This window comes from Scyliorhinus torazame, chromosome 11 (genome assembly GCF_047496885.1).
Source record: "Scyliorhinus torazame isolate Kashiwa2021f chromosome 11, sScyTor2.1, whole genome shotgun sequence".
Taxonomy (NCBI): domain Eukaryota; kingdom Metazoa; phylum Chordata; class Chondrichthyes; order Carcharhiniformes; family Scyliorhinidae; genus Scyliorhinus; species Scyliorhinus torazame.
The window spans coordinates 25,816,508-25,836,688 of record NC_092717.1 but is presented as its reverse complement, the minus strand read 5'-3'; the positions used below and the strand labels follow the sequence as shown (position 1 = coordinate 25,836,688).

At 49.6% G+C, this 20,181-nt stretch overlaps 1 protein-coding gene across 22 annotated transcripts in view; it reads left to right on the top strand.

The window, feature by feature from the left end:
• fam49bb (family with sequence similarity 49 member Bb) overlaps positions 1-20,181 on the top strand; it is a 275,748-nt gene that overhangs the window by 187,096 nt on the left and 68,471 nt on the right. For 17 of the 22 annotated variants that reach the window (XM_072467054.1, XM_072467062.1, XM_072467040.1 and 14 more), the window contains one exon: positions 8,706-8,741. The gene's annotated coding sequence lies outside the window, so the exon portion shown is untranslated. Of the gene's footprint in view, positions 1-8,705; positions 8,742-12,730; positions 12,944-20,181 lie in introns of all 22 variants that reach the window. The other 5 variants (XM_072467049.1, XM_072467061.1, XM_072467051.1 and 2 more) reach the window with 1 other exon arrangement.

Sequence of the window (20,181 nt, the reverse complement as noted above, 5' to 3'; positions counted from 1 at the left end):
GTGGGATGGCTCCCCCCAGGGACCCCAGAGTGGGATGGCTCCCCCCAGGGACCCCAGAGTGGGATGGCTCCCCCCAGGGACCCCAGAGTGGGATGGCTCCCCCCAGGGACCCCAGAGTGGGATGGCTCCCCCCAGGGACCCCAGAGTGGGATGGCTCCCCCCAGGGACCCCAGAGTGGGATGGCTCCCCCCAGGGACCCCAGAGTGGGATGGCTCCCCCCAGGGACCCCAGAGTGGGATGGCTCCCCCCAGGGACCCCAGAGTGGGATGGCTCCCCCCAGGGACCCCAGAGTGGGATGGCTCCCCCCAGGGACCCCAGAGTGGGATGGCTCCCCCCAGGGACCCCAGAGTGGGATGGCTCCCCCCAGGGACCCCAGAGTGGGATGGCTCCCCCCAGGGACCCCAGAGTGGGATGGCTCCCCCCAGGGACCCCAGAGTGGGATGGCTCCCCCCAGGGACCCCAGAGTGGGATGGCTCCCCCCAGGGACCCCAGAGTGGGATGGCTCCCCCCAGGGACCCCAGAGTGGGATGGCTCCCCCCAGGGACCCCAGAGTGGGATGGCTCCCCCCAGGGACCCCAGAGTGGGATGGCTCCCCCCAGGGACCCCAGAGTGGGATGGCTCCCCCCAGGGACCCCAGAGTGGGATGGCTCCCCCCAGGGACCCCAGAGTGGGATGGCTCCCCCCAGGGACCCCAGAGTGGGATGGCTCCCCCCAGGGACCCCAGAGTGGGATGGCTCCCCCCAGGGACCCCAGAGTGGGATGGCTCCCCCCAGGGACCCCAGAGTGGGATGGCTCCCCCCAGGGACCCCAGAGTGGGATGGCTCCCCCCAGGGACCCCAGAGTGGGATGGCTCCCCCCAGGGACCCCAGAGTGGGATGGCTCCCCCCAGGGACCCCAGAGTGGGATGGCTCCCCCCAGGGACCCCAGAGTGGGATGGCTCCCCCCAGGGACCCCAGAGTGGGATGGCTCCCCCCAGGGACCCCAGAGTGGGATGGCTCCCCCCAGGGACCCCAGAGTGGGATGGCTCCCCCCAGGGACCCCAGAGTGGGATGGCTCCCCCCAGGGACCCCAGAGTGGGATGGCTCCCCCCAGGGACCCCAGAGTGGGATGGCTCCCCCCAGGGACCCCAGAGTGGGATGGCTCCCCCCAGGGACCCCAGAGTGGGATGGCTCCCCCCAGGGACCCCAGAGTGGGATGGCTCCCCCCAGGGACCCCAGAGTGGGATGGCTCCCCCCAGGGACCCCAGAGTGGGATGGCTCCCCCCAGGGACCCCAGAGTGGGATGGCTCCCCCCAGGGACCCCAGAGTGGGATGGCTCCCCCCAGGGACCCCAGAGTGGGATGGCTCCCCCCAGGGACCCCAGAGTGGGATGGCTCCCCCCAGGGACCCCAGAGTGGGATGGCTCCCCCCAGGGACCCCAGAGTGGGATGGCTCCCCCCAGGGACCCCAGAGTGGGATGGCTCCCCCCAGGGACTCCAGAGTGGGATGGCTCCCCCCAGGGACCCCAGAGTGGGATGGCTCCCCCCAGGGACCCCAGAGTGGGATGGCTCCCCCCAGGGACCCCAGAGTGGGATGGCTCCCCCCAGGGACCCCAGAGTGGGATGGCTCCCCCCAGGGACCCCAGAGTGGGGTGTCTTGCCCCCAGGGACCCCCAAATAGGGTGTCTCCACCTCCAGGGACCCCAGAGTGGGGTGTCGTGCCCCCAGGGACCCCAGAGTGGGGTGTCTCTGCCCCCCCCCCACCCCAGGGACTCCAGAGTGGGGTGTCTCCTCCCCCAGGGCCCCCAGAATAGGGTGTCTCCCCCCAGGGACCCCAGAGTGGGATGTCTCCCCCCAGGGACCCCAGAGTGGGATGTCTCCCCCCAGCGACCCGAAGAGTGGGATGTCTCCCCCCAGGGACCCCAGAGTGGGATGTCTCCCCCCAGGGACCCCAGAGTGGGATGTCTCCCCCCAGGGACTCCAGAGTGGGATGTCTCGCCCCAGGGACCCTAGAATGGGATGTCTCCCCCCAGGGACCCAGAGTGGGATGTCCCCCCCCAGGGACCCCAGAGTGGGATGTCTCCCCCCAGAGTGGGATGTCTCCCCCCAGGGACCCCAGAGTGGGGTGTCTCCCCCCAGGGACCCCAGAGTGGGGTGTCTCCCCCCAGGACCCCAGAGTGGGATGTCTCCCCCAAGGACCCCCAAATAGGGTGTCTGCCCCCCCCCCCCCAGGGACCCCAGAGTGGGATGTCTCCCCCAGGGACCCCAGAGTGGGATGTCTCCCCCCAGGGACCCCAGAGTGGGATGTCTTCCCCCCCCCCCCCCCCCCCGGGGACCCCAGAGTGGGATGTCTCCCCCCAGAGTGGGAAGTCTCCCCCCAGGCACCCCAGAGTGGGATGTCTCCCCCCAGGGACACCAGAGTGGGATGTCTCCATCCATGGACCCCAGAGTGGGATGTCTCCCCCCAGAGACCCCAGAGTGGGATGTCTCTCTCTTTTCCCCCCCCCAGGGACTCCAGAGAGGGATGTCTACTCCCAGGGAGCCCAGAGTCTGATGTCTCCCCCCAGGGACCCCAGAGTCTGATGTCTCCCCCCTGGGACCCCAGAGTGGGATGTCTCTCTCCCCCCCCCCCCCCCCCAGGGACCCCAGAGTGGGATGTCTCCCCCCAGGGACCCCAGAGTGGGATGGCTCCCCCCAGAGTGGGATGGCTCCCCCCAGGGACCCCAGAGTGGGATGGCTCCCCCCAGGGACCCCAGAGTGGGATGGCTCCTCCCCCAGGGACCCCAGACTGGGGTGTCTCCTCCCCCAGGATCCCCAGACTGGGGTGTCTCCTCCCCCAGGGACCCCAGACTGGGGTGTCTCCTCCCCCAGGGACCCCAGACTGGGGTGTCTCCTCCCCCAGGGACCCCAGACTGGGGTGTCTCCTCCCCCAGGGACCCCAGACTGGGGTGTCTCCTCCCCCAGGGACCCCAGACTGGGGTGTCTCCTCCCCCAGGGACCCCAGACTGGGGTGTCTCCTCCCCCAGGGACCCCAGACTGGGGTGTCTCCTCCCCCAGGGACCCCAGACTGGGGTGTCTCCTCCCCCAGGGACCCCAGACTGGGGTGTCTCCTCCCCCAGGGACCCCAGACTGGGGTGTCTCCTCCCCCAGGGACCCCAGACTGGGGTGTCATCTCCCCCAGGGACCCCAGACTGGGGTGTCTCCTCCCCCCCTCCCCCTCAGGGACCCCAGAGTGGGGTGTCTCCTCCCCCCCTCCCCCTCAGGGACCCCAGAGTGGGGTGTCCCCATGCTCCCTAACTATAGTTTTGGCTAATTTGTGTCATGGGAAACATTCGATGAATGTGGAAGCAACTAGACCAACCTACTTTCGCACATGCCAATCTGCTACCTAGACTAGTTACCTCTGCCACTGAAGATGGGTTATGGTAATGTTTTTGCGCCTTTCAGAGAAACCTGGTACAGATGGTATGGCCCAAAGAAGAATTAATTAATTTTTGGTGAAGGTGTGGATCCAGATCCTCAAATTTTTTTTTAAGGATCTGTTAACATTTAGAGAAAGAGAAAAATGATTTGTTTTTACAATGTTGTGGGTTGTTTTATTTAGAATGCTGCTGGTTGTTTTAGAATGTTGTAAATTTGTGTCAGCCTCTGTGGTGGAAATTGTTACAGCTGTCAAAATATGAGCAGAACTTTCATAGCAGGTTGTTGGATGTGGATTGGCATGAAGCCGCTTCAGTGAGATGGAATCTCTTAATAAAAAGATTTATCGTTTTCAGCTTTGGAGGTGCAGAGCATCAACCAGGCAGGAAAAAGCAGGGAAAAGTAAACACAAAGAGCTGTTTAATTGCAATTACATTGAGTTAACATAGTGTGGCGGAGTACCCTCTTCACTTGTGTTCTTGAGATGGTACCTGAGCATGATTGCATGGTGGTTAGCACAGTTGCTTCACAGATCCAGGGTGCCAGGTTCGATTCCCGGCTTGGGTCACTGTCTGTGCGGAGTCTGCACGTTCGCCCCGTGTTTGCGTGGGTTTCATCCGGGTGCTCCGGTTTCCTCCCACAGTCCAAAGATGTGCAGGTTAGGTGGATTGGCTATGCTAAATTGTCCTTAGTCTCCAAAAAAAGGTTAGGTGGGGTTACGGAGATAGGATGAAGGTGTGGGCTTGGGTAGGGTGCTCTTTCCAAGGGCTGGTGCAGACGCGATGGGCCGAATGGCCTCCTTCTGACTGTATATTTTATGAAATTGCTCAGATCATGATTTTACTTTGTGAGAAATAGTGTGTATTTAATTTGCAATTCTCTGCACTTGCAGCGCAGACACTTTGAGCACTAATGTGCTGTACTGCCCTCAAGTGTTTATATTTCCCTGCAGAAAATTAAGGTTCTGTGAAAAGGAAAGTTGATTTATGCAATATGTGTCTTGTTTCACTCTGAAATCTTAAACTCATTTAATATCGCTCAAAATGAAATTGCAAGTTAACAGAACTGGGGAGGATCACCTTTCATTTTGTCTCTGCCGTTTGTTTCCCCTAATTCATTTAAACCTTCATGTTCAAACATAGTTTTATGTAACAATATCTTCTAGGCCTTGGGGTATATGTAGCCTGCATTTGAACCCTAAAACTTAATATGCAAAAAAAATATCAGTGTTCCTGCATACATTATACATTGATAGTGAAGTTGTTGAGTAACCATAACAAGCAATCTCTGTTAATTAGTCTGGAACAGACCCAAAACATGAGTGGCGACAGGTCCAAAATCACCTATTTCTCTCAAATTATCTGCACTTATGGTGCGTCATAGTCTCAAATTGCTCATATACTGTATTGCAAATTTTATTTTCTAAAACAGTTATCCAATTTGTATTTGACCGAATTGATGCTAACTACTGAGCCTGTTCCATGGGTTGACGACTGGCTCACTGAATGTTTCTTCCACGAATTTGATTTTGATTTTAATGCAGGCTGTACCCTCTAATTCTTTGCAATGTGTGGATCCTTGACACGGGGTGGAATTTTCCCAAAATGGCACAGAGTGCTGGTGTAGGCGAGAAAAGCGGTGTGAAATCCACCAGCTATACAGATACTTTTCTCACCTGATTAAATGGCACTCTGCAATTTCAGAATGCTGTCGAAGATCACACAGTCGTCTACTGGGGTGGGGCCTAAACAGGCAAGCAATTCCTGGATTCTGAGATAGGAGCACCATTTTTAAAGGGTGTCCTGATCACAAAGTTAAATGGAAGCCGCCCCCCCCCCCCCCCCCGCCCCAGCCAAATGGACATTGGGATTGCCCTGCGCCTCCCCCCGCACCCATCCATCAGTGCAACTCCTCCTCCCCGTCAGAGTGTTGGCAGCCAGGACACTGCCCGGCCATGTCTCGCCCCGCCCGGCGGTTCTACACCTAACTGTGCGCCCCGGGGCAGTCAGCATGACTGGTTAGCGTTTTTGAAAACCAGTAGTAATTTTGCGCCGGTGTGGCATTGCACCGGGTGAATGGGAGAATAAGATGTGGGCGGACATTATGGCGCCAAGGCCGGTAAGTATATGTTAATGTATTAATCATTGCAGAAGTCAGGTTCGTGCTCTTTTTGGGCGTCAATTTGACTACGTCATTGGCGTGGGGTGAGGGCGTTCTCCGATTGAGATTTCGTCAGTGCAAATTCTGTTTCTGACCATTCATGAGATTTAGTGGCCATTATGGGATTTGCATCCACAATTAACAGGGCTGCTAGATCATGGCCATAGTCTACATTCCCTTTAAAAATGCTGAGGAATAGCAATAATATTGCCGTTCAATCTTCTCTGTTCCAGTAAGGATATGTCCAAATGGCATAATTGCTACTCATTCTGAATCCCTCCCTCCCAATACTCATTCTGGTTGACCTCTTCTGTTGCTTTGAATAGCTGCAATATCGCTTTTGTCCTGCAGTAGTCTACGTTGCACATTATATTTTAGATGTATAGTAATCAGATCAGTGGTTTTATGATTACCTCACTATTGTGGCTCGATATTGAAATTTTAAAACATTCCAGTGTCTCGTTTGCTTTACTCACCGTGCGTTGTTGCAAAAGCTTCAGTTTAATGAAAGAAAGAACTTGCATAAAAATATCATCTTTCTCATCCTCCACTTGTCCCAAAGTACTTCACAGCCAATTACATACTTTTTGAAGTACAGTCTTTTAATGTGGGAAACATGGCAGTCAAGTTGTGCACAGTTAGACTCGTAACAAATGTGATAAGGACAACCAATCTGTTTTTGAGATGTTGGTTGAGGGACAAATATTGTCCTGCTCTTCAAATAATGCCATGGATCTTGTACATCCACTTAAGAGGGCAGGTGGAGTCATTATTTAACAACTTATCAAAAAAAATCAACATCCCTGACAGCTTAACACTTCCTCAGTACTGTACTCGGGTGTCAACTTAGACAATGTGCTCAAGTCTCTGGAGTAGACGTTTGTTAATAACCTTCTGACTCAAGAGGTGTGTGTGCCACTAACTGAGCATTTTCTGACACCTGTAGCATTTTCCATGTAATTATGTCTTGCCATTTAAATAGCAGTCCCTTTCTGGATTTTGTTTGCCCTCACATGAAGCAGTTTGCATTCCTCTGTATGGAATTTAATCTGCCACCTTTCTACTCAATTCTCAAGAATACTGAAATCCAACTTGCAATTCACAGAATTTTATTTGCAACTGCCATTCGGCCCATCGATCCTGCACCGGCCCTTGGAAAGAGCACCCTACCCAAGCCCACACCTCCACCCTCCCAGTAACCCCCTTAACCTCTTTGAACACTAAGGGCAATTTAGCATGGCCAATCCATCTAACCTGCACATCTTTGGACTGTGGGAGGAAACCGGAGCACCGGAGGAAACCCACGCAGACACGAGGAGAAAGTGCAGACTCCGCGCAGACAGTGACCCAAGCCGGGAATCGAATCTGGGACCCTGGAGCTGTGAAGCAGCTGTGCTAACCACTAGGCTACCGTGTTGCCCCTTGGAGTTTACCACATTCATGATTAAAATTTTACTCATATTGTTCACTATAATTCTTGGTATACCTTGCAGTTTTCTTATTCAAAACCCTTTATTGATGGCTCATTGAAGGCTGTTTAATGGCGGGGCTGTAGAATGGGGCCCAGTGTACCCCTCCTTTCACTCTGAACCATTCATACCCAGAATCATGAAGAGTAGCAAAAGATCTGCAGCTGTACACAAGCTGAGACTGGAGTCAGATTGGTAGACTAATAATATTGACTAAAATTGTACAATATTGCTAGTTTATGTCACACATTTCCCACCTTTTCATTCGATGTGCAACCCTTTGCTCCATTACTCCGTTTTATATAAAACTTCAAAAGTGCAAGGGGGGTTGGGGGAGGTGATGGTGTGAATGTGGAGGGAGTAGGACTAAGAATAATGAGGCAGGAGGGCAGGGTGGTGGGGAATATTCAGATTAATCCAGAGATCTCGGTTTGTTGCCGTGAGAACAGAGCAATCTCATTCACAGGAATGACGAGGATATTCCTTCTTTGCAACTGCATTCAATAATATGCTGCCATTGACAGTGACTACAGGCAGTTAATGATTGGAAGCAGAGGAAAATATCTGACAGCACAGCAACTGGGTTTAAAATGGACTATTTATTTTGACTTAATGGGGCTTTCTACTGTTGCTGAGGTATTTCTGTAGAAATTGACTAAAATTTTAAATTGCCAGATATCTGAAATTAAATTAATGCAATGTGCATGTATGACAGGCAAAAGGTTTAACAAAATGTATAACTTGTCATTGAATGTAATACAAAAATATAGAGGCTGTTGACCAATAGTCTAAAAATAACAAAACATGAAATGTATATGAGAAGTTTGTAATAAGGATAAAGTGTAGTGAATAAGATATATTCAATTGATCTACAACAACAATCACTTATTTAACATAGTAACAAATATCCAAATATACTTCACAAGGACATAAGGAAAAATAAACACTAAACTGGTGGATGACCAAAAAAAAGCGATGCTTTTTGAAGTGGGTCTTAAAAAACAAAGGCGGACAAGTTTATGGAGGGAGTGCAGAGCCTGGGGTTTAGGTGGCTGAAGGCATGCATGCCTGTCTGTCAGTGGTGAGACACAGTGAAGGCAGGAGTTGCACAAAGTAACTGGTTAGCTGTCTCTTGGTCAGAGATGGATCGTGTGAAGGTAACACAAAAAAAGGTGAAGGGGGAACAATAATGTGCAAACACTTAAATTGTATGCTACAGTAACCTAAATTAAAGATCATTGAGATTTTTAGTACTGAACCTTGGGCGGCACGGTAGCAGTGGAGGCAGGGTTACACAGTGGTTAGCACTGATGCTTCACAGCTCCAAGGTCCCAGGTGCGATTCCCGGCGTGGGTCACTGTGCGGAGTCTGCATGTTCTCCCCATGGCTGCGTGGGTTTCCTCTGGGTCCTCCGGTTTCCTCCCAAAGTCCCGAAAGACATGCTTGTTAGGTGAATTGGACACTCTGAATTCTCTCTCTGTGCACGCGAACGGGCGCCGTGTGGCAACTAGGGGATTTTCACAGTAACTTAATTGGGGTGTGAATGTAAGCCTACTTGTGACAATAATAAAGAATATTATTATTAAATATTTATAAATTGTGAACGGCTTATGTTATTTGACTTGCAAAATTGCAGAGTTGAACATGCAGACTAAAACGTTTTTTTTTGATTATTGCAGACTGGGAGGCAACCGATAAAGCAGCACAAGTTGTAGGTAAGTGCTGGTCCTTTATTTTTAAAAAAGTTGTACATGATCCTTGTAAATTAACGACTGATACTGCTTCTTTGAATAGAACACCTGAAGAATGTGGGAGCTACGTTTGTATTTATTATAAACAGTTCTTAAGATGTGATGACAGGTTTTACTGGAGAAATTGAGAAGACTTTTTCCCAACAGACAAGAGTACTTGTGACCGGACTGTACAAGTCGTCACCTTATCTTTGCTTAAAAATAATCAATGCTATGTAATTTGAAAGTGTAAAATTACAGAATTACTATGCATATTTTCACATTTGAATTTCCTCCACTGTTTCTGGGCCAGCAGTACTTTAAGAGCTTGAGCGAATGCGTTATTTGACCCACTTCTTTGTCCACCTCTTCCCTATTTTCCAATTAAACAAAAACGTACATTTGGCAATTGATCTTCAATAACCAATTGCGCAGATAACAGTGTAGGTGATTTGAGTTGGGTACACTGGGAAGAAAAAATGGAACCTCCCTTGCCAGCAGTACATTCAACTTAACAATATATTGTGCAGTGAACTAAATTTCATGATTTATTTACTAAGAAAACTATTTATAATTAGCAAAAACTAAAATAAACAAGATGAGTAATTTTGTTTTTGTCTTTTTAAGAAAAAAAGATCTGGGAAACTCAAAATTAATTTTTTAAATAAGAAAATTAAGATTTAAAAACTAAACCTATGCTGTTAGTGCTTTAGAAACGTGTGATCAGTGTCACCCAGCAAAATTAAAAGTAATCATCACAGGAGGAGCATTATCATTCCCAAATTCCCCTCTTGAGCGAGACACATCCCGACTTTAGACAACAACAATGTTCAGTCATAAGCACTGACTCAAAATCATGGAACTCCCTACATGACGATTGTGGGAGCACCATCATTATAAGATCTGTAGGGATTGGGGGAGGGAGGGATTGGGGGATGAGGTGGTGACCTGACAGACAAAAGCTACGTCCTATGGGAATGGGACAAGGATGAGGCCCTTCCTGGCTCTCCGGGCATGCCAGACCTTTGCCACCGCCTGTCTTCCCTCCTCCATCACTTCCTGCGGCTGCTCGCTGGGCTCGTCCTCTAGCCCCTCCTGGTCTGGCTCTGCCTCCTCCTCAGTCGAGGCTGCATTTTCCTCCTCCTCCTCCAGCATGCCGCCCCAAAGCTGTGCCAGGTGTTGGCCTCCAAAGCAGACCACCACAAAGCGGGAGACCCCCTGGGGGCTGTACTGCAGTGCATCACGAGAGCGGTCCAGGCACCGTTCAATGACTGAGTGGGTGGTAACACGGGCTGCGTTATAACGGGTCTCTCCCTCAGTTTCCGGCCTCCGCAGTGGCATCATCAGCCAGGACCACAGAGGTCCTGGCTGATGATGGCTCCTTTATCCCCAAGGAGCCAACCCGTCATCCTGGGTTGGTCCTCAAAGATGTCGGGGTTCTTCGAGAATCCCAGAATGTAACTGTCATGCATGTTCCCTGGGAAGCATGCACACCCATGCATGATCCGGAGGTGGTGGTTGCACACAAATTGAATATTCAGGGAGTGGAACTCCTTCCTGTTGATGAAAGGCATTCCCTTGCTCCCCGTGTGCACAAGGTGACATGTGTGCCATCTATTGTCCCCTGGACCTGGGCACCCCGGTGATGGCAGAGATACCGGCACCTTAGTGGGCCTGGTATACTCAAAGTTGACATAGTCTGATACCCAGGCATACAGGGCATCCGTGACCTTGAGGATGCACTTCTGTGCTGTAGCTTGGGAAATGCCACACATGTCCCCGCTGAAGCCCTGGAATGAACCGTTTGCATAGAGATTCAGAGCTACAGTAGCCTACATGGCCACCAGCTGCAGGACAGACGTAACCAACATATTTTGTATATCTGTAAGGAATTGGAGAAGGGGACAGACCAACAATCAGTTAGGCTTCAATCCTGCGATCCTCACATCCCCCAAACTTCCCCCACCCTTGCGTGTCTGGCCTTCTCTGACTGCCATTCATCAACCAGTTGTGCTGGAAAACCTCACTCTGCACACTCACTCCGACCACAGCAGTAGCCCCTTGACCCCAGGCCCCTGCCGGGAACATTAGGGAGACCCTGCTCAGGTTCCCACCACTGATCCATACGCTTACTTATCCTGTGGTCACGAGGATACCCCCAGTACTGAAGCACGCTCTTGAGCTGCCTCTATGGTGCTGACACTTCTAGAGTTCTGGCAAACTGTTCAGGCTTCAAAGTTTGATTGAAATGCAATGTAATAATCATCGTCTGAGATATGACAAGTGTACCCATGAGAAGCCACTTGAGAATTTTTTACGGTCAACAGTGGCACTGTTGGGGTCCCTGGGTGGCAATGCCAGGCTGGCGGGCACTGTCAGGGTGGTAGGCTGGCAGTGCCAAGATGCCCGGTTGCCCATACCAGGGATCAGGCCTAGGGGCGCCTTGCCCTTAAGATATGGTGTGAGGGGAGGCTCACACCATAGAGGTAGATTAGGTGCAGTGGGGGTGGCCTTCGGCTGTGGTAGGGATGCTGATAGAGTTGAAAGATCGGTGCGGCATTTGAAATGGCACCCTGATCCACAAATACTTTTCCTGCATGGGTGAACTCAGCTGATGTAAATTATCAAAGAATCATCATATTTACAGTGCAGAAGGAGGCCTTCGGCCCATCGAGTCTGCACCAGCCCTTGGAAAGAGCACGGCCAGGATTCTCCAATCCTGCGCCCAAGTTCTAACGTCAGCGTGAAAAGCGGCGCGAGCCACTCTGGCGCCAATGGGCCTCAAGTAGCAGGTATCCACCCCTTCCTAGGGGGTTAGTATGGCGCCAGAGTGGTGTCCGCAGCTCCGGCGCCCGAAAGCCGGCGCGCCACGGGCGGCGTGAGTTCGTGCATGCGCTCCACGGCCGGCGCAAGTCCGCGCATGTGCGTGGGTTCCCGTCTGCGCGCCGGCCCCCGGGCAATATGGCGGAGTCCTACAGGGGCCGGCGCGGAGGAACATAGGCCCCCATGGAAATAGCCCGCCCCCCGATTGGTAGGCCCTGATCGCGGGCCAGGCCACCGCGGAGGCCCCTCGCGGCGCCGTTCTGACGTCGGTATCAACAGCTGGAGCAGCGTGAGGCTCTCCAGTGCCGTGCTGGCCCCCTTTGCGGCGCAGAATCACTGCTCCTAGGAGCTTGTTGACACCGGCGTAAAATGCTCCGGCGTTTATGATGGTGTCAACACTTAGCCCCAGGATCAGAGAATCCCACCTATGGTATATTAAAGCAAACTTTAGAACTAACACAGTAAAATATCTTTAGCATCACACCAGAAAATAGCTTACAATTACCCCTTAAACAATGCTAATCAATGCAGTGAAAACATTAACCCTTAACTGCTATCTTTATTCCCACTCAAACAATAAAAAAACACCCATGTCATCTCTCTATCCACTGTTAAACAGATTTAGCACTCAGGAATGCCTGTTTTACAGAGATGTCTGGATACTCTACTGTGAGAAGGAGAGATCTTTTAACACTGCCTTAAATAAAATACCTGACCCCTGTCAGAACCATCCAGAATATATCTGAAATTACTACATTCATCACAGTGCTTATGATAGGGAAGAAAACCCCACCGAGAAAAAAGACAATTGGACATCTTAAAAATATCCTCTTGATTGCATGTAGTGTTTCTTCCAACAACAGAAGCACTTGATCATGCTTCATGAAGTGCAGTAGACGCATCTTGATTGGATGTTTTGGTCATCTTATATTTGGTATTCTACTACTTTGTGACCTGACTTGTGTTTTACTTAGAACACATAAATTTCATGACTCCTGAAATGTTGTTTTCATAGATTGCACCGAATATCACATACCAGCCAATTTTCCGTTCTCTTTCCCTGAAGGCATTGAATTCTTGTTGGTTATTGCTTTGCAGTTGTAAGGTATCTTTAGGTAATGTGTTAAAATGATCTTTATTTATATTTCTAGACAGTGGACATTAGTGACACTGTCACTGCCGATCCTTGTCCTCGCCTGACATCCATAGGGAGACTACTGATCAGGAGTGGAAGCTTATTTACCTTTCCCTAAAATCAGCTATTACAGCAAAGCCAGACCATTTCTTCGTCTGTATGGCTTAGCTGTTCATTCCATTTTCAGTTACATTCATTAAAGCAGCAGTTGTAAATCATATTATGAAAGGTAAGATTATGTTCCCGTTAAGATGCATTTGTTGCAATGGGCTAATGCAGTGTAGATGTTTCCACTTAAATATTTGTTTCAAATTTGATGATCGATAAAAATAAATATATTGGTGCATCTGCAGTTGAATCGTGTTGCCCAAGTAAAATACTGAAAAATAGAATCTCAATTTTTTTTAAATGGAGAGGAGTCCTGAATTTTCAAACTTTGATGTATCAAATAGCTTTGAAGTCTCAGCCTTGAGGGAGTAAATTTATGGAAATTAACTGACTTATTGATGTATCAAAGCCTTTGTGTCAGGCAGAAGCACAAGTGCAAAGCAGCATTTGGGAGAATGGGACTCTAAAGTTAGAAGTAGAGCAGATGTATTAAAATCAGCTCCCTGGAGTAACTAAAGGGCGGCTCCCCAGAGTCTGGGAATTTTATAAATGTATTTCAACCTCCCTGCACAGCTGCTCGTAACTCCTCTTGCAAAGTAGTTTTCTTTTTATTGGCAGCAATGTGTTTTTTTTTCCTCCCCGAGTAGGATTCTCCTGTCTGCAACAGGCTAACCCGTAAATCAACTGTTCAAAATTTCGCTATTGTTGAAGTTAGATGCAATAAAAACAGTTGATTTTTTAATTTCCACTGTTGTAGGGAGCTGCAGTACTGCTCACTTTAGCTTCCAACTTGGAAATTATACTCTACCAGCTTTAATGCAGAGTTCTGCTCTGGAAGAGCGACTCAGAAATTCCATACAGCTGATTTTAATGTGAACAAACTCTTTATGTTCACCTGTTTCTCGTGTCTCTTTTGGGACTGTCCCTTGAGCAACCTGCACTCCAGTCGACCTCAGCTGGGAGTCCTCCCATTTCTGCTTTCTCACCAGTCCAAAATCTGAGTCCGACTCCAGTGGAGAATCCTATCTTTAGCTCTTTGGCAAATTAAAGGTAAGAAATCGGGTCAATACTACAATGATTTTAGTACATATTAAAATTGGTTTGGCTTATACAGACAAGTCATTCTATTGTACATCAAATATCACCAGGTTCTGCATTTTACAGAAATAGGGACATTTTCAGAGCACCCCACAAAATGTAAACCATCGGGTTTTGTTATATTTTTGGCCAGTCCATTCAACATTGAAATCTGAAGACTCCACTATCCTCTGGATCCCATGGTTTTGTGATCCCAAATTTTACTTTGTTCAGGTTTTCACAATAAATACTTCTAGGAACATATGATAAAGTGGAAATGCTTTGGGCTAGACATAGAGTTACAAAATAGGGACAGTAAACATTAGTGCTGCTTAGCACAGTAGCATAGTGGTTAGAGGGCAGCACGGTGGCGCAGAGGGTTAGCCCTGCAGTCTCACGGCACCGAGGTCCCAGGTTCGATCCCGGCTCTGGGTCACTGTCTGTGTGGAGTTTGTACATTCTCCCCGTGTTTGCGTGGGTTTTGCCCCCACATCCCAAAGATGTGCAGGCTAGGTGGATTGGCCACACTAAATTGCCCCTTAATTGGAAAAAAATGAATTGGGTACTCTAAACTTGTAATAAAAAAGAAGAAAAAAAGCATAGTGGTTAGCACAGTTTCTTCACAGCTCCAGGGTCCCAGGTTCGATTCCCGGCTTGGGTCACTGTCTGTGCGGAGTCTGCATGTTCTCCTCCTATCTGTGTGGGTTTCCTCCGGGTGCTCCGGTTTCCTCCCACAGACCAAAGATGTGCAGGTCAGGTGAATTGGTCATGATAAATTGCCCTTAGCTGAGGTGGGGTTACTGGTTTACTGGGATAGGGTGGAGGTGTGGGCTTAAGTGGGGTGCTCTTTCCAAGAGCCGGTGCAGACCCGAATGGTCTCCTTCCGCACTGTAAATTCTATGATCCTATGATCAGAAACTCAGAGGTGCCACCAACAGCCAACATACAGGACAGCTGTTTTGAACAAGCAAATTTAAACTTAGGGAATGTAATTATGATTTTCTTATTTTTTTAATCTGAAACTTCCCATAGCGATAAGTACTATGAGCAATTCTGGGCATCACATCTTAGAAAAGATATAGTGGCGTTTGGAGGGAAAGCAGCATAGATTAATGGGAATGATACGTAGGCTTCACACCTTAAATTATCAGGAAAGATTACACGAACTAGGCTCCTATTACCTGGAATTTAGAACAATGATTGACGTTTTCAAAGTATTTAGGGGAACAGAAAGAGTATGCAGAGAGAAACTAATTCTACTGCTTAAAGATACCAGGATAATGGGCATAATCTAAAATTTAGAACCAAATCTTTCAGAAATGGAATTTTGAAACACTTCCACACACAAAGGGTCACAGAGGCTTGTAACTCTCCTGCAAATGGCAGTTGATGCTGCATCAGTTTATCCAAAACTCAAGATTGGTAGGTTTTGTTAACCACATGTATTGAAGGATATGAAGCAAGTATAGAGTTGGGTCGCAATTCAGTATGATCTCGTTGAAAGGCTGGATGGGCTAAATGGTCTTATTCCTGTTCTTTCGGCTGGGATTTTCCAGTTCTGCCCATGGCAGGAATTCTCGTGGGCGGGATGGAAAATTTGATGGACCAGAAAAAGGTCTGTTGACTTCAGGTGAGAAGTTAAAATCGTAGCCAACATTTTTGGCTAAATCTTGGTGCTTTGCTTGCATTTCATTGAATGATTACAGGACAGAAGAAGGCCATTGGGCCCCTTCATGTCTTTTTTGGCTCTCTGCAAGAGCAGCTCAGCTGGTCCCCATTCCTAACAGCTCTACAAATTTTCTCTCTTCAGGTGCTCATCCAATTCCCTTTTTGAAAGCCAAAATAGAATCTGTCTCAGGCATTGCCTTACAGATCCTAACCACTCGCTGTGCAATTGTTCATATCGCCTCTGCCAATCACTTAAATCGATGTCCTCTGTTTCTTGACCTTTTTGCCAATGGGAACAATTTCTCTCGATCTACTTTGTCAAGACCCCTTATGATTTTGAACATCAATATCAAATTTCCTATGCATCGCTCGACTGCAGATCGGGTGGCACTGGGAGCATCATTACACCTGGCCTTCACTGCAGTCTCTGCCCTCTGCACTGGTATCATCAGCCATGATCTGAGGAGTACACATCCCACAATGAGCCACCCCTGCAGCCTGTGGTGTCCCTTGAAAATGCCAGGTATCTGCGAATGGGCAAGGAAGTAACTATCATGCATGCTCACTGGAGAATGGGCACACACATGCATGAAGTGCATCTGGTGGTCACACACCAGCTGCATATTGAGGGAGCGGAATCCCTTCTGGTTTGCGAAGACTCTCTGTGCCACGGAGTGTGACGAGCGACATGGGTGCAGTCGGTCGCCCCTGCACCTGTAGCAGACCAGCTATTTTTCCAAAGCTGTGCCCTGTTGTCCTGTCAAGCCTGCTCCAGGTCAAAATGTATGAAGTCCAGTGTCTTCACATAAAGTGCATCTTTAACCTCATGATATTCCACACAGGTCACTTGTGGAGCCTGGAAAGATTTAGTTGCTTAGAAGTTTAGGGCTCCCATGAACCTCACAGCCACAGGGAGCGGGTGTCCTCCACTGCCAAGTTTGCAAGGACATGGCAAATGTACCACACAGCCTCCCTCGTGAGGCAAAGTCTTCGATGGCGCATGTTGTCTGACAGCTCCATGAAGGACACACAAGTCCTGTAGACACTTGGTCTCCTGTGCCTTCATGCTCCCTGCATGGCTGGTGCAGTGTCCGGCCCCCGAGCCTGCCCTGTGGCCCACTGGTCTCCTTCCTCAGGGTCTTCCCTTGGTGCCATCCCACATTGCTGCTGGAGTCTGTACCCAGCGCAGTAATAAGTAGAATGGCCAGCTTCACTGGCTCCATACCGATACCTATTCCTGGATTCCTGTGAGGGATGAGAAAGAGAGAGAGTCAGGTTGGTATTGCAGCTGCTGACCATCATTACCTCCCCTGACCCATCAGCTTTCCGGACCTGGAAGCAGTCAGTCCCAGACCTTAACCGAGGGTGACCACTTACTCACACATCAGGCATCCTCATATCTCCATAACGGGACTGGTCCCGGCCTAAGCCTTTGCCCACGTATACTCACCTTTGGCTTCCCATCTGGTTCTCCTTTCCTTCATGCTTTGTAACACGGGGGGTTCTGACGGAGGGTTATATGCTCACTCATCCCTATTGGCCAGGATCATCTGGGCGGTGATGTCTGCTTTGGAAGCTGATTGGTCCTGAGTGGTAGGTGTTGGGGTCTGCAAGAGAAGCGAGTCCAATGCCTCTATATCCTGTTCAGCCAAGCATTGAGCCCTGAATCCTGAGTACTTATCCATTCCTTGACTTTGAGACTGTGGGCAGCTAGCAGAGGGTTAACTCTGCTGGCCAAATAGTTTGATGAGCATGAGTCTCAGGAATGTTGGAGGGCGCAATTGCTTAATGCTTCAGGGATAGACAAAGCTAAAAGGCACGCTTCTCACTCAGGCTGCATCATTCCAAGATCTCATTGCTATCATGCCATGCTACAACACTTGAGCCTCCTGAATAGCTACTCCAGATGCTGTGCTGCCCCCCCTGACCCGCCTCCGTGACTTTCATCACACCCCAACCCATATGCCACCAGCTGCCCATGTCCCGCACTCCCATGCCACAGACAGCAAACCTACACAGCCCTAAAAGCTCATTTAAACAACAGCAGATGACAGACTTCAGGCCCACCCTTGAGCCCTACTCCATCCTGCTAGTACAGCCTTATGCCCCTGACTGCTGCCCTCCTTTCTCTCACATCCCTGACCCCCACTCCACCCCTCTCTGCAGCTGGCCAGTGTGCTCTATCCCCTTGGACTGCCTGCTGCTCAGTGATGACATTAATGCCGACCTCCTTCCTCCCTCTTAGAAGTCATGGTGCTGGGCCTCCAATTTTATAAAGTAGTGGTGATGTCACACCTGGTGGGTTGGAAGATTCAATGAGGGCTGAAGATGCAATGTTAATCATGCTATGTATGTGTTAATGGGTTCAAATTCATGCAAATCCGATTTACGCGGTTCTAGGGCGTGAACCTGATGGCGTCATCGGGAAGGGCCTGTGTGGATAGTGATCAGAAAAATCGCCGCAGCAAATCCCATTTTTGACATCTTTGGATATTTAACGGCCATGACGGGATTTGTGCCCACAGCTAACACGGCTGCTAAATCCCACCCATCAATTTTTTTCCCCAATATAACTGTGGTATACTGTGAAATAAGCTTGTGACAGTGGACTGGCTTGTGTGCATGTTTTTGTTTGTGTGTAACTACGTTAATTAAACTGAAGACAGTTAGATTGTAAGGTTTAAATCATCAAAGGGTCAAGTGGGTAAAAGCAGACATTTTGAAGTGGAGATGAGCAAATCTAGGATGGGATAAGTCAACAACATGAATGGAGATTTGCATGAAAAGATAAAGTGTGTTCATTTGGTGAATTTCTAAAGAGAAATTAAAGGAAAGTTAAGACTGGCAAAGATCCTAAATGAATAAAGCAATGTTATTAAGTTTCTTTTATCCAAAAGAATGGCCATAATGGTGATGGAGGAAGTCTGCCTTGTGGGACATTTTAATGCTATAGGATGCCAGGACCTGGGAAGAGGTGGCAGTCTAGGTCAGCGGCCATGACATGTTTCGGAGTGCACATGGTTCTAATGTTACTGACAGCAAGATTGTGGGAGAGCACCCCCAAAATGCAGCTGTTAACACTATATAATGTTAAGTTCATTGTCTGTAGGTGGCAGGGGATATAACGTTTGCTTTTGTGTTAATGGCCTGAGTATGCGTCACTTGTTTTATAGGTGCAGGGTATGTCAGGGTCTCACGTTGGATGTGAGGCGCTGTAAACTTTATGGTGACCTTGGCATGAGATGAAAACAGTGGGCATGTTGAATCAAGATCTCTCTGGTGTCTCTATCTTCTTGGAGGTTCCGGAATTTTGCTTTCATGCCCTCACTATGTTCTTACCAGGCTGCTCTTCTGACTCTCCGCTGGAATAATCATCTGTAGCCTGTGGAGCTGCCTTGATATCCTCATGCTCTCGTGGGACCCCGTTGCCTGAGCCAGATTGTGCAGAGCGCAGCGTGCAACAACTATGAGAGACACATGCTGTGGAGGATATTGCAGTGCTCCCCCTGAACAGTCCAGGCATCTGAGTCTCATCCTCAGCAGACCAATGGGAACTCTCTATCACTGCCTTTGTGGAGGCGTGTCTCCAATTGTACCTCTCTGCTTCTGCCCTTGGGTGCTGGGGAGGCATCATAAGCCATCTTTACATAGATAGCCCTGGTCACCCAGCAGCCATCCATTCAGCCAAGCTGGAGCGACAAACAGCCTTGGCATCTATGTATACGTCATGGAGGCTGCCAGTGTACCCTGCACAGACTTTCAGATCTGCATCTTGTGGTCATAAGCTATCTGCACGGTCATTGAGTGGAGCATTTCCTAGTCACACAGACACCAGATTCATCTGCTGGTGCCTTGATGGCCACATGAGTGCAATTGATGGCACCCTGGATGCGGGCGAACCCTACAATCACATGAAATGAAAAATGAAATGAAATGAAAATCGCTTATTGTCACAAGTAGGCTTCAAATTAAGTTACTGTGAAAAGCCCCTAGTCGCCACATTCCTGCGCCTGTTCGGGGAGGCTGTTACGGGAATCGAACCGTGCTGTTGGCCTGCCTTGGTCTGCTTTCAAAGCCAGCGATTTAGCCCTGTGCTAGAAGCCTCTGGCTCGCTCAGCCTGGCTGGCATTGTCCATCTGGTGATGAATAAATGCCATGACTGGCCTGAGCAGCGTGACAGTGACTAGCCTGACGCAACTGTGGGCAGCAGATTGGGACACTCCACATAGCTCTCCCACTAAATCCTGGAAAGAGCTGCAGGCATAGACATTGAGGGCTAATGTGACATTTAGAGCCACTGGTATGGGGTTGCCATCCACATTGTGCAGGAGATTGCCTCCATCATCTGACATATGGAGCTCACTGCCTGCCTGGAGAGATGGAGCCTCCTTCAGCACTCCAGAGGCCCGGGAACTACGGCCTCACCTGGGAGACCTCGCCATTTAACACTGGCCCTCACTAACTTGGACCAGGTGTAACGGCACCTGGGTGGGTATCCAAAGCCATTAGAAACCCCTAGATGGCCAGGCTGTGGGCAGGGTGGTATCCTGGCACTCCTGGAATCCAGGTACATTGGCACTGCCAACCTGGCACCTTGGCATTGCTGTTTGGGTA